Source organism: Ovis aries, chromosome 14, assembly GCF_016772045.2.
Source record: "Ovis aries strain OAR_USU_Benz2616 breed Rambouillet chromosome 14, ARS-UI_Ramb_v3.0, whole genome shotgun sequence".
Classification (NCBI taxonomy): domain Eukaryota; kingdom Metazoa; phylum Chordata; class Mammalia; order Artiodactyla; family Bovidae; genus Ovis; species Ovis aries.
In genome coordinates, this window is record NC_056067.1 from 2,012,811 (window position 1) to 2,026,877 (window position 14,067).

The 14,067-nt window shown below is 46.9% G+C and overlaps 1 non-coding gene across 1 annotated transcript; it reads left to right on the plus strand.

Moving 5' to 3' along the window:
• The first annotated feature begins 12,826 nt into the window (after window positions 1-12,826).
• Window positions 12,827-12,933, plus strand: LOC114118153 (U6 spliceosomal RNA). The gene has a single exon (XR_003591696.1). It is a non-coding gene; the product is annotated as a U6 spliceosomal RNA (small nuclear RNA).
• The last annotated feature ends 1,134 nt before the right edge of the window (window positions 12,934-14,067 follow it).

The following is a 14,067-nucleotide window of genomic DNA, read 5'->3' on the forward strand; positions in this document are numbered from 1 at the left end:
TGCAATGCGAGAGACCTGGGTTCGATTCCTGGGTCGGGAAGATCCCTTGGAGAAGGGAAAGGCTACCCGCTCCAGGATTCTGGCCTGGAGAATTCCGTGGACTGTATAGCCCCTGGGGTCGCAAAGAGTCAGACATGACTCACTTTTAGGTTCGATCCCTGGGTTGGGAAGATCCCTGGAGAAGGGAAAGGCTATCCGCTCCAGGATTCTGGCCTGGAGAATTCCGTGGACTGTATAGTCCCTGGGGCTGCAAAGAGTCGGACATGACTTTCAATTTTCACTTTCAGGCGGCATGAGGGGTAGATGGGTCTGCCAGGGTAGGAGACACAAGAGATGTGGGTTCGATCCCTGGGTCGGGAAGATCCCTGGAGAAGGAAATGGCAGCCCACTCCAGTATCCTTGCCTGGGAAACCCCATGGACAGAGGAGCCTGGCGGGCGACAGTTCACTGGGCAGCAAAGATCAGGCATGACTGAGCACGGCACAGGGATGGGCACATTTTGTTCAACAGGCCATGGGACTCTAAATGACCCCGCTCCCGGAGAAGTATACAACAGTATGTAATCAAAAAAGAATTGTGAATAGGGCCAACTTTCCAAACTATTTTCAAAGGGCAAATTTGTCTCATATATAACAAAAACCACAAAACCCTGAACCGAAATGACCTCTGCCTCCAAAATACATAGAGACGTGCAAACCACAACCACAACAAATCCACAGACCATAAATCTTGGAGAGGGTGTGGTGAAAACGGAAGCCTCCAGTGTTACTGCTGGGAATGGGAACTGCTAACAGCCACGATGCAGAACATCATGAAGCTCCTTTCAAACGAAGAACAAAGCTAGTATAAGATTCTGCAGTCCCACTCAGGGCCTAACTCAGGCAGACCATCCTTCTAAATGACCCAAGAATCCCATGATTCACTGCGGCACTATTTACAACAGACAAAGTACAGAAGCGATCAGAACTTCCCTCCACAGCTGAGTGGATACTGAAGGTATGCTACGTATATGCGATGGAGTACTATTCAGCCATGAAAAAGGAATGGAAACACGCCATTTGCAATATGGATAGACCTGGAGACGATCAAACTAACTCAGGAAGGCAAATGGCTTGTGATATCACGTACAGGTGTAATCTAAATTGGATACACATGAACAAATTTACCAAACAGAAACACACTCACAGGCTTAGAAAAACAAACTCAGAGTTACCAAAGGAAAAGAAGGGGCTGGGGGAGGGGTGAAGGCAGGGCTACGGAGAGCGTGGAATGCTGGGAATAAACCACACACGCTTCTAAACACACAGGTAGGTAGAGAGAAACAAAGCATGCTGACAAGGGTGTGTGGGATAGGACAAGCAGCTCTGCCAACACTGCCCTAAGTTCTGTAGGAAGAGAGTCCACAAAAGAACAGGCACGCCTGCGTCTAGAACTGAATCAACCTGATGTATACCTCAAACACACACAGCAGTGTGAGCCAGCTCTACCCCCATAGGAAGTAAGAATTACATGAAAAGATAAAACCGAAAACAAACTGTTACTTTACTCCCCTCCAGTTCCGTGGCTGGGCAGGGGTCACCTCCCTGGAGCCTGACCAGGCTGGGTTCCCAAGGCTGAACTGGGGTTGAGTTGGGGGAGCTGGGGAGGACGTGCCAGCAAATACCCACCGTCCCCTTGGATCTGGAGCGCCTGGCCCCCTCTGGGTGGCGCCACAAGATGCACAGCCAGTGGGCCCTTCTACAGCCACACTAAGCCTTTTGCACCCAAGAGCTGCTGGATGCTCTGGGCTGGAAGAGCTTTCAACCGTCCCTGATTCCACCTCTGCTGGTGGTGGGGTTCCCGCTTCCTTAGAATCACTCCTGATAACTACGTGGGACAGCTGCCTCAGCACCGCACTTATTTGGGGGTTCAGATATGACCGGGGGGCTAGGAGTAAGGGGCAGGAAGTGATGACACTCGAGACCGTGGGGGTGTGTTCTGGCACTCTGCTCCCGGATTCACCACCCAGGAACACGCCTTTGGTTAAGGTTCTGGTTGCCTTGGTTCCCCCAATAGAGGCATGAGGAAGTGCTGCCGCCTTGTGGGCATTAACTGGAACAGCAGGTTTTAAACCAGGACTTCGGGCGTACTCCCCTCAGGAAGCCTGTGGGGCTGTGGGGCTCCAGTTGAGCCCCGCTCCCGGAAAACATCCTGCAGCAGGTGACAGAAAAAGAATTCCAAACGGGCCTGGCTTTCAGAGCCCACTTCAAAACGCTAATTTGGCTCCTACTTACCAACAAACACAAAATTGGGACCTGAAAAGACCCGGATTCTTAGAGAAATATATACCACAACTATAACCAACTATCCTCACCAAATCCACAGAGGAGAAATTTAGGAGACAGCGTGGAGAAAAGGGAACCTTCCAGTGCTGCTGCTGGGAATGGAAGCTGCTAACAGCCACACTGCAGAACATCACACAGCTCCTTTCAGAACCACAGACAAAGCCAGCCTCAATCCCACTCCAGGGCTTATAATGGGCAAAACCATCCTTCGGAAAGACACGTGCCCCCCAGCGTGCACTGCGGCAGTATTTACAATAGCCACGGAGTGGAAGGAACCAACTGTCCATCCACAGATGAATGGACACAGAGATGGGCTACAGATGTGCCAAGGGGCTGTTACTCAGTCATAAAAAACAATGAGATCATGCCATCTGCAGCAATATGGATGGACCTGGAGATGACCCAGCTAAGTCAGAGAAAGACAAATACCATGCAACATCACTTATAGGAGGAATCCAAAGATGGCCGCCCTTGAATGAATTTACCAGAGAGAAACAGACGCAGACTTGGAATACAAACTCAGGAGTTACCACAGGAAAAGACGGAGCCAGGGGAGGGGCAGGGGCAGGCACAGAGACAAGGTAGGGTGCTGGGAATAAACCAGACACTCTTTCGAATACATAGACAGACAGAAACAAAGTATACTGAACAAGGAAGTGTGGGCTAGAACAAGGAGCGCTACCGAACACTACGTCACAATTCTATGGGAAGAGAATCTGAAAAAGGACCGATACATATGCACGCAGACCTGAGCCACTTGCTGCACACCTCAGGCAAACACAACACTGCGAATCAGCGCTGCTGTAAGAGAAAATAAAAATTACACGAAGACAAATAGCTACCCCATCCCCTCGGGTGACCTCGGTGGAAGCCACCTCTCTGAGGCCTGAGCAGGCTTGCTTCCTGAGACTGGACTTCAGGAGAGCTGGAGAGGATATGCCAGCTAATGACCCCTCACCTTGGATCTGGAGTGCCTGGTCCCCTCTTTTTTTTTTTTCTGGTCCCCTCTTAAGGGGACCACAAGTTTCACATCCAGGTGGGCCCTCCTACAGCTACACCCATCTTTTAAACTTGAAAAATGTCGGATGCTCTGGGCTGGAAGAGCTTTTGACAGTCATCCTGTCTCCTCCTCTGCTGGTGGTGGGGTCCCCACTTCTAGCTTCCTTCCCTGGAGTCCCTTCTGACAGCTACATGGGACAGCTGCCTCAGCACAGCAGTTAGGGGTTTGGATACGTCTGGAGGGCTAGAAGTAAGGGGCAAAAAGTAATAGCCTTGGGTGTTTGTTCTAGCCCTTTGCACTCTAGTTTACAACCCAGGAAAATGCCTTTTGCTAAGATGTCCCAGGTGGCGCTAATGGTAAAGAACCCGCCTGCCAATGTAGGAGATGCAAGAGATGTGGGTTCTATCCCTGAGTCAGGAAGATTCTCTGGAGAAGGAAATGGCTGCCCACTCCAGTATTCTTCCCTGGGAAACTCCGTGGATAGAGGAGCCTGCTGGGCTACAGTCCCTGGGGCGGCAAAGGTCGGAGAGGACTGAGCACAGCTCAGGGGTGGGCACGTTTTATTCCGTTTTATGCAGTAGGTCTGTGGGCTCTAAATGACCCCCGCCTTGGAGAAATAGCCTACAGTAGGTAATAGAAAAAGAATTCCAAGCAGGCCAGACATTCAGGGCCAATTTCAAAGGGCAAATTTGGCTCACACTTACAAAGAAAAAGAAAAAACACCACCCAAAATCTGTACCTGAAAAGACCTCTGCCTCTGTAATATGGAGAGAAATGCAAACCACAGCTGAAATGAGCTATCATCTGCTTACCATCCTCATCAAGTGCACAGACTATAAGTCTTGGCGACAGTGTGGTGAAGAGGGACGCTTCCAGTGCTGCTGCTGGGAACGGAAGCTGCTAACAGCCACGGTGCAGAACACCACGCAGCTCCTTTCAGAACCAGATACAAAGCCAGCGTGAGATGCTGCAGTCCCACTCAGGGCCTAACTCAGGCAAACCCTCCTTCAGAGAGACACGAGAATCCCGTGATTCACTGCGGCACTACCCACAACAGACAAAGCACAGAAGCGATCAAAACCTCCCTCCAGAGATGGACAGATACTGGGGGTGAGTGCAGTCCAGTCCAGTCGCTCAGTCGTGCCTGACTCTCTGCGACCCCATGAATCACAGCACGCCAGGCCTCCCTGTCCATCACCAACTCCCGGAGCTCAGACTCAACGTCCATCAAGTCCGTGACGCCATCCAGCCATCTCATCCTCTATCGTCCCCTTCTCCTCCTGCGCCCAATCCCTCCCAGCATCAGAGTCTTTTCCAATGAGTCAACTCTTCGCATGAGGTGGCCAAAGTACTGGAGTTTCAGCTTTAGCATCATTCCTTCCAAAGAAATCCCAGGGCTGATCTCCTTCAGAATGGACTGGTTGGATCTCCTTGCAGTCCAAGGGACTCTCAAGAGTCTTCTCCAACACCACAGTTCAAAAGCATCAATTCTTCGGCGCTCAGCCTTCTTCACAGTCCAACTCTCACATCCATACATAACCACTGGAAAAACCATAGCCTTGACTAGACGGACCCTAGTCGGCAAAGTAATGTCTCTGCTTTTTAATATGCTACCTAGGTTGGTCATAACTTTTCTTCCAAGGAGTAAGCGTCTTTTAATTACATGGCTGCAGTCACCATCTGCAGTGATTTTGGAGCCCCAAAAAATAAAGTCTATCACTGTTTCCACTGTTTCCCCATCTATTTCCCATGAAGTGATGGGACCAGATGCCATGATCTTCGTTTTCTGAATGTTGAGCTTTAAGCCAACTTTTTCACTCTCCTCTTTCACTTTCATCAAGAGGCTTTTGGTTCCTCTTCACTTTCTGCCATAAGGGTGATGTCATCTGCATATCTGAGGTGATTGATATTTCTCCCAGCAATCTTGATTCCAGCTTGTGTCTCTTCCAGCCCAGCGTTTCTCATGATGTACTCTGCATATAAGTTAAATAAGCAGAGTGACAATATACAGCCTTGACGTACTCCTTTTCCTATTTGGAACCAGTCTGTTGTTCCATGTCCAGTTCTAACTGTTGCTTCCTGACCTGTATACAGAATTCTCAAGAGGCAGGTCAGGTGGTCTGGTATTCCCATCTCTTTCAGAATTTTCCACAGTTTATTGTGATCCACACAGTCAAAGGCTTTGGCATAGTCAATAAAGCAGAAATAGATGTTTTCTGGAACTCTCTTGCTTTTTCCATGATCCAGCGGATGTTGGCAATTTGATCTCTGGTTCCTCTGCCTTTTCTAAAACCAGCTTGAACATCTGGAAGTTCGCGGTTCACGTATTGCTGAAGCCTGGCTTGGAGAATTTTGAGCATGACTTTACTAGCATGTGAGATGAGTGCAATTGTGTGGTAGTTTGAGCATTCTTTGGCATTGCCTTTCTTTGGGACTGGAATGAAAACTGACCGTTTCCAGTCCTGTGGCCACTGCTGAGTTTTCCAAATTTGCTGGCATATTGAGTACAGCACTTTCACAGGCTCATCTTTCAGGATTTGAAACAGCTCAACTGGAATGCCATCACCTCCACTAGCTTTGTTCGTAGTGATGCTTTCTAAGGCCCACTTGACTTCACATTCCAGGATGTCTGGCTCTAGATGAGTGATCACACCATCATCATTATCTGGGTCGTGAAGATCTTTTTGTACAGTTCTTCCGTGTATTCTTGCCACCTCTTCTTAATATCTTCTGCTTCTGTTAGGTCCATACCATTTCTGTCCTTTATCGAGCCCGTCTTTGCACAAAATGTTCCCTTGGTATCTCTAGTTTTCTTGGAGAGATCTCTAGTCTTTCCCATTCTGTTCTTTTCCTCTATTTCTTTGCATTGATCACCACGAAGGCTTTCTTATCTCTTCTTGCTATTCTTTGGAATTCTGCATTCAGATGCTTATATCTTTCCTTTTCTCCTTTGCTTTTCGCTTCTCTTCTTTTCACGGCTATTTGTAAGGCCTCCCCAGACAGCCATTTTGCTTTTTTGCATTTCTTTTCTATGGGGATGGTCTTGATCCCTGTCTCCTGTACAATGTCACGAACCTCATTCCATAGTTCATCAGGCACTCTATCTATCAGATCTAGGCCCTTAAATCTATTTCTCACTTCCACTGTATAATCATAAGGGATTTGATTTAGGTCATACCTGAATGGTCTAGCGGTTTTCCCTACTTTCTTCACTTTAAGTCTGAATTTGGTAATAAGGAGTTCATGATCTGAGCCACAGTCAGCTCCTGGTCTTGTTTTTGTTGACTGTATAGAGCGTCTCCATCTTTGGCTGCAAAGAATATAATCAATCTGATTTCGGTGTTGACCATCTGGTGATGTCCATGTGCAGAGTCTTCTCTTGTGTTGTTGGAAGAGGGTGTTTTCTATGACCAGTGCATTTTCTTGGCAAAACTCTATTAGTCTTTGCCCTGCTTCATTCCGCATTCCAAGGCCAAATTTGCCTGTTACTCCAGGTGTTTCTTGACTTCCTACTTTTGCATTCCAGTCCCTTATAATGAAAAGGACATCTTTTTTGGGTGTTAGTTCTAAAAGGTCTTGTAGGTCTTCATAGAACTGTTCAACTTCAGCTTCTTCAGCGTTACTGGTTGGGGCATAGACTTGGATTACTGTGATAATGAATGGTTTGCCTTGGAGACAAACAGATCATTCTGTCATTTTTGAGATTGCATCCAAGTACAGCATTTCGGACTCTTCTGTTGACCATGATGGCTACTCCATTTCTTCTGAGGGATTCCTGCCCGCAGTAGTACATATAATGGTCATCTGAGTTATATTCCCCCATTTCAGTCCATCTTAGTTCGCTGATTACATGTATGCAATGGACTATTACTCAGCCATAAAAAAGGAATGAATTCATGCCATTTGCAGCAATATGGATATACCTGGAGATGATCAAACTCAGAGAAAGACAAATAGCTTATGATATCATTTACGGGTGTAATCTAAAAATGGATACACGTGAGGATTTACCAAACAGAAACAGACTCACAGACTTAGCAAACAAACTCAAGAGTTACCAAAGGAAAAGAAGGGGTCAGGGGAGGGGTGAAGGCAGGGAAAGAGATAAGGTAGAATTTGGGAATAAACCATACACACTTCTAAATACACAAATCGATAAAGAGCATTCTGAATAAGGATGTATGGGATAGAACAAGGAATTCTACCAACACTCTATCATAAACTCTTGGGAAGAGAATCCAGAACAGAACAGATGCATGTGTATGTAGAACTGAGTCAACCTGCAGGACGCCCAAACACAACACTGTGAATCCGCTCCACCCAACAACCTGCAGGACACCCAAACAAACACAACATTGTGAATCCGCTCTACCCAACAGAAAATAAAAATTACATGAAAGGCTACAACTGGAATCAAACCTCAGGTTCAGTGACCTGGACTGGTGTCACCTCCACGGCTGGACTCCGGCTGGGCTGGGGGATCTGGAGAGGACGTGCCAGAAGATGAACCCCCTTGGATCCTGAGTGCCCAGTCCTCTCCAGATGGGACCACGAGCTTCATATCCAGATGGGCCCTCCTACACCTACACCAAGCCATTGGCACCCAAAAAATGTTGGATGCTCTGGGCTGGAAGAGCTTTCAATAGTCTTCCTGTCTCCATATCTGCTGGTGGCAGTTTTCTCACTTCCAGTCTCCTCACTAATTCCCTCCTGACAGCTGCTTGGGGCAGCTGCCTCAGTGCAGCACTCAGGGAGACGTTAGGATATGTCTGGGGATGAAGAGGAAGGGGAAAGAAGTAATGACACTAGAGGCCTTGGGTATTGGCTCTGGCACTTTGCAATTCGTTTACAACCCAGGCACACGCCTTTTGCTGAGGGTCTTTTTGCCCCTGGACCCTGAGTGGAGTATGAGGAACTGCTGCTACCTTATGGCCGTAAATGAGAACCACAGCTTTAAAACTGGGGCTAATGGGCCCATTTTCTGCAGGAGGCCTGCGAGACTCTAAATGGCTCCACCCTCAAGATACATCTTGCTGTAAGTAATAGAAAAAGAATTTAAAGCAGGGACAATTTTCAGGGCCAACTTCAAAAGGCAAATTTGGCTCACACTTACAAAAAAGCAAAAAACATGGACCTGAAAAGAACCTCAGCCTCCCTAATTCTTCAAGAAACGCAGACCAAAACTCCAACAAGCCATCATCTGGCACCAGTCCTCACCAAATCAACAAACAGTAAATGCTGGAGACAGTGTGGGGAAAAAGGAACCCTCCTACACTGCTGCTGGGGATGGCAATCACTAACAGACACTACGGAGAACTGTATCCAGGTTTTTTTCAAAATGAAGACCGAAGCCAGTAGAAGATCCTGAAATCCCACTCCAGGGCCTATTCCGGCCCAAACCACCCTTCTAAAGGACACAGGCACCCCAGCGCTTACACTGAGGGAGCTGTTTACACTGTGGCGCTGTGTACAATGGCCAAGGCACGGACGCAACCGAAATGTCCATCGCAGATGAATGGATACTGAAGCTGTGCCACATATATGCTGTGGACAATTACTCAGCCGTAGGGAAGAATGAAAAGCGCCATTGGCAGCAACATGGAAGGATCCAGAGATGATCACGCTGTGGCAAGTAACTGAGACACCGAAGGATCAACATGAGATGGCTTATATGTGGAATGTAAACAATTGTACAAATGACCTCATCTGCAAACCAGAAACAGAGTCAGAGATGCAGGAAAGAAATTCGTGGTTATCCCAGGGGGTGTGCGGAGGGGGAGGGGTGAATTAGGGGATTTGGGTCGACACGCACACACTACTATGCATGACACGGGTGACTCGTAAGAACCCACTCTATAGCACAGGAGCCCTGCTCAGTATTCTGGAACACCCTGCATGAGGAGAGAGTAAAGAAAATGAATATGCTGGGGGTCTACTGGTTAAGAATCCACCTACCACTGTGGGGGACATGGGCTGGATCCCTGCAGGGGGAAGATTCCAGCTGCTGCCCATGCACCACAACCGGGCCACAAGCTGCAATCGCTGTAGCCTGCAGGATCTGGCGCCTGTGCTCTGAATCCAGAGAAGCCGCCGCAGTGAGAACCCTGCTCAGGGCAGCTAGAGGGCGGCTGCCACTCACCAGGACTATGGGAAACTTGAGGGCAGCAAGGAAGACCATCGAAGTCAAAAAGGAAGTAAAGAAATAATAACAGTTTGAAAAAGAATGGATAAATGTGCATTTACAACTGATTCGCTTTCTTGTACACCTGAAACTAACACACTGTAAATCAACTCTACTCCAATAAAAATTAAAAGTTAAAAGAAAGTAAAATTTTAAAGAAGAAAAGAAAATATACAGGGACCCTAATGTTCACTGCAGAACTGTTTACAGCAGCCAATATATGGAAGAAATCTAAATGCCCATCAACAGAGGAATAAAGAAGATATTGTACATATACACAATGAAATATTACTCAGCCCTAAATAATGAAATAACGCCATGCGCAGCAACATGGAAGGGCCTGGAGATTATCATACTTTGTAACATATTTCAAAGAAAGACAAAATCCTATGCGGAATCTAATTTAAACAATGATACAAATGAACTGATTCATAAAACAGAAACAGACTTACAGGTATGGAAAACACATGGTTACCAAAGGGGACATGTAAGCGTAGGGATAAATCAGGAGCGTGGGATGAACACACACACTATATAAGACAGACATAAAGCAATTATCCTCCAATTAAAAATAAATTTTAGAAAAGATAGCCAGCAAGGACCTGTGGCATAGCACAGGGAACTCTCAATATTCTATGATAACTTGTATGAGAAAATAATCTGGAAAAGACTGAGTCGATGTGAATGTGTAACAGTCACTTTCTGTGCACCTGAAACAGGACACTGTAAGTTAACTACACTCAAATAGAATTTTTTTAAAAAAAGATTCTGTGCAGCAGGAAGGAGAGAGGGGAGCTGACTGGCTGTTGCTCATCTGCAGGTCAGGCTCTGAGCTGTTCTCACAGCTGCCAAAAAATGTCAACGGGCCATTATCTCTGAAGACCCTGAAATCCATAACCTTCGTGAAGATCCACCCTAGCTACAAGCTTGTTCCCTCCAAGATCCCACAGATCCTATGGCCCCGTGGCCTTCCTCTGAACAGGGCAGAACCAAGAAGCTCACCTCAGGAGGCCTCCCTGCACCGGGGGAAAGGCTGACGGGTGTCGAGGCCTCCCGTGTCAGAGGAGGGAAGGGAAGGGCCCAGGGCTCTGGCGTTCATTCCAGGGCCTCCCCCTCACGAGGACATTCCCTGCCTGGGGCCGGCCTGTCCCTCCATGACAGGGGTCACTGGGAAAGCTCACACTGAATGGACACACTCCTGAGACCCGTCTCCTGCTGTGCAAAGTTGGCCTGAGCCAATGGCGAGAGTGCTGCACACACAGTCCCCTTGGGTATGAGGGAGCGGGGGTTTCCTCACACCACTGGGCAATTCTCAGGCCCCGGAGGCACCGGCTAGATGTCCTAATATTCACCTCAGTTCTGACACTGTCTACCTAGGGATTACATTCGATTTCATAGTTCAGGGCTCAGTCCTTCAAGACTGCCTCCGGGCCCATTTCAGAGGCCAGTCTTAAATCCAGGTTGTTATCTGCCCTTCTAACTGACCATCTGTAAATCAGAGGTTCCCATGACCCCCTCCCTTGCGTGCAATTAATTTGCTAGAGGGGCTTGCAGAACTCAGAAAATCTGTTTACTCACTAGATCACCAGTTTATTATAAAAGGATATAACTCAGGAACAGCCAGAACAGACCACAAATTATGGACAGGGGCACAGAACTTCCACGTCCCTTCGAGGGTCATCATTCTCCCCAAATCTCTACTTGTTCACCAATGTGGAAGCTCTCTGAATCCAGTCCTTTGGGGTTTTTATGGAGGTTTCCTTACACAGACACGATTGATTAAATCATGAGCCACTGGTTACAGCTCCAATTTCAGCCCCTCTCCTCCCACTGAGGGCGGTGCTGGAAGCTCTAACCCTCTAACCACAAGGCTGTCTCCACTGGCAACCAGCCCCCAAATATAGGTGAGTTCTGAAAGTCACCCCATTAACAAAAGACACCTTTATGGCTCTCATTACATCAGAAATTCCAAGTCTTAGGAGGTTCTTGAATTGGAAGAATCAATATGGTCAAAATGACTGTATTACCCAAGGCAATATACAGATTCAATGCAATCTCTATCAAAGCACCAATGGCATTTTTCACAGAACTAGAACAAAAAGTTTTAAATTTTTATGGAGACACAAAAGACCTCAAATAGCCAAAACAATCTTGAGAAAGAAAAACAGAGTCGCAGGAATCAGGCTCCCTGATTCCAAACTATACTACAAAGCTACAGCCAGCAAGTGGAATATTACTCAGTCATAGAAAAGAATGAACTAGGGACTTATCTGGTGGTCCAGTGGTCAAGATTCTCCACTTTCACTGCTGATGGCCCAGGTTCGATCCCTGCTTGGGGACCTAAGACCTCAGGAGCTGTGTGGCATGGCCTAAAAAGATAAAAAGAATGAAGTAATGCCATTTGCAGACAGACCTAGGGATGATCGTACTAAGTGAAGTAAGCCAAACAGAAAGATAAATATCATATGACATCACTTACACCTGGAATCTTTAAAAAAAAAAAAGACACAAATGAACTTATTTTCAAAACAGAGACTCACAGACATAGAAAACAATCTTACAGTTACCAAAGAGGAAAGGAGTGGGGTAGAAGGAAGAATAATTTAGGAGATTGGGATTAACATGTACACACTGCTGCTGCTGCTGCTGCTGCAGCTAAGTCGCGTCGGTCGTGTCCGACTCTGTGCGACCCCATAGATGGCAGCCCACCAGGCTCCCCCGTCCCTGGGATTCTCCAGGCAAGAACACTGGCGTGGGTTGCCATTTCCTTCTCCAGTGCATGAAAGTGAAAAGTGAGAGTGAAGTCGCTAAGTTGTGCCCGACTCTTCGCGACCCCATGGACTGCAGCCTACCAGGCTCCTCTGTCCATGGGATTTCCCAGACAAGAGTACTGGAGTGGGGTGCCATTGCCTTCTCTGACATACACACTGAGTGGGTGCCAAGTCACATCAGTCGTGTCTGACTCTTTGCAACCCCCCCATGGAGTGTAGAACCCCATGGAGTTTAAGACAGGCCCCTCTGTCCATGGGCTTCTCCAGGCAAGAACAGACTGTGGCACCCCACTCCAGTATTCTTGCCTGGAAAATACCATGGACGGAGGAGCCTGGTAGGCTGCAGTCCATGGGGTCGCTAGGAGTCGGGCACAACTTAGCGACTTCACTTTTACTTTTCACTTTCATGCACTGGAGAAGGAAATGGCAACCCACTCCAGTGTTCTTGCCTGGAGAATCCCAGGGACGGAGGAGCCTGGTGGGCTGCCATCTATGGGGTCGCACAGAGTCGGACACGACCGACGCGACTTAGCTGCATATATAAAAGAGAGTGCTTGCTTCAGCAGCACATATACTAAAAATGGAATGATTCAGAGAAGATTAGCATGACCCCTGCACAAGGAAGACCTGCAAATTCACAAAGCATTCCGTATTTTTGTCCTGAAAACATAATGCAAAGGAAGGTTCATCAAACAAGCTTTATATGTTGGTTACCTATGTGCCTGTCACCACTTCTGAAAACCCTACGGTTAATGTGGATGAGAACTGCTGACTGTTGAATAAAGTTATTGAATCCCCAAAATAATTAAAATAAAACAGATAACCAACAAGGACCTACTGACAGCACAAGGAACTATACTCAATACTTTGCAATAACCAGAAGGGAAAAGAAGCTGAAGAAGGATAAACACACACACACACACACACACACACACACACACACACACACACACAATTGCTGTGCTGCTGCACACCCAGAACTAATACGATATTGTAAATCAATTACACTCAGTTCTGTTTTTAATAGCAAACATAAAAGTCTTAGGCGCTCTGTACAGAAATGGGGATGAAGATCAAACATATATTTCTTATTGTAAATCATAGTATCACAATTGTCAACCAAGACATAGTGCAGGAAGCTGCAACAAAAAGAGAATTTATTGGGAGTTCTAAGAATTCCAATTCAAAAGATACACATTCAAGTAAAACCAAGAGCATGTTCACAGGAAGAGAGTTGGCGCTTATAGACGCAAAAAGTCGTGAGGTTAAAAGTTGCCTGGCGAGAACTATGATCAACTCGAACGCAAGCTGGAAAACACTGTCCTTAAGGATTCGCAAATTATTTTAGGGTCCGGGAGATAAGTAGAAAGGCTGTGGTGAGTAATTTTAGGGTAAGGCTCTGACAAGCATCTTGAGCTTCTGGCGGATGTTTTGAGTGACTCCATTATGACGGTGAGGGGCCAGAAGGTCTGATTCTGCCCAGCTGAGATGTACATAAGCCACATTCCTGAAGGGCCTCCAGGCTCTCTAGCAACGGCAACTCCATTTTGCTTTTCCTTTCACCTTGGTCTTCAAACATGGATCCTTTATGGCAAAACGATCTGAAAAGTGGAAAGATACTGGCACACTGCTAGAATCCCATTTAGTCGTTAACAACCATCCAGTCCACAGCATTCCATATGAAAACGTCTCCCACAATGAGGTTGAAACTGAGGGCAGTCAAGAGTTAGCTCTCGTAGACTCTAATTTGCTCAATACATAATGTCCCATAACCAAGCTTGCCTTAAATGT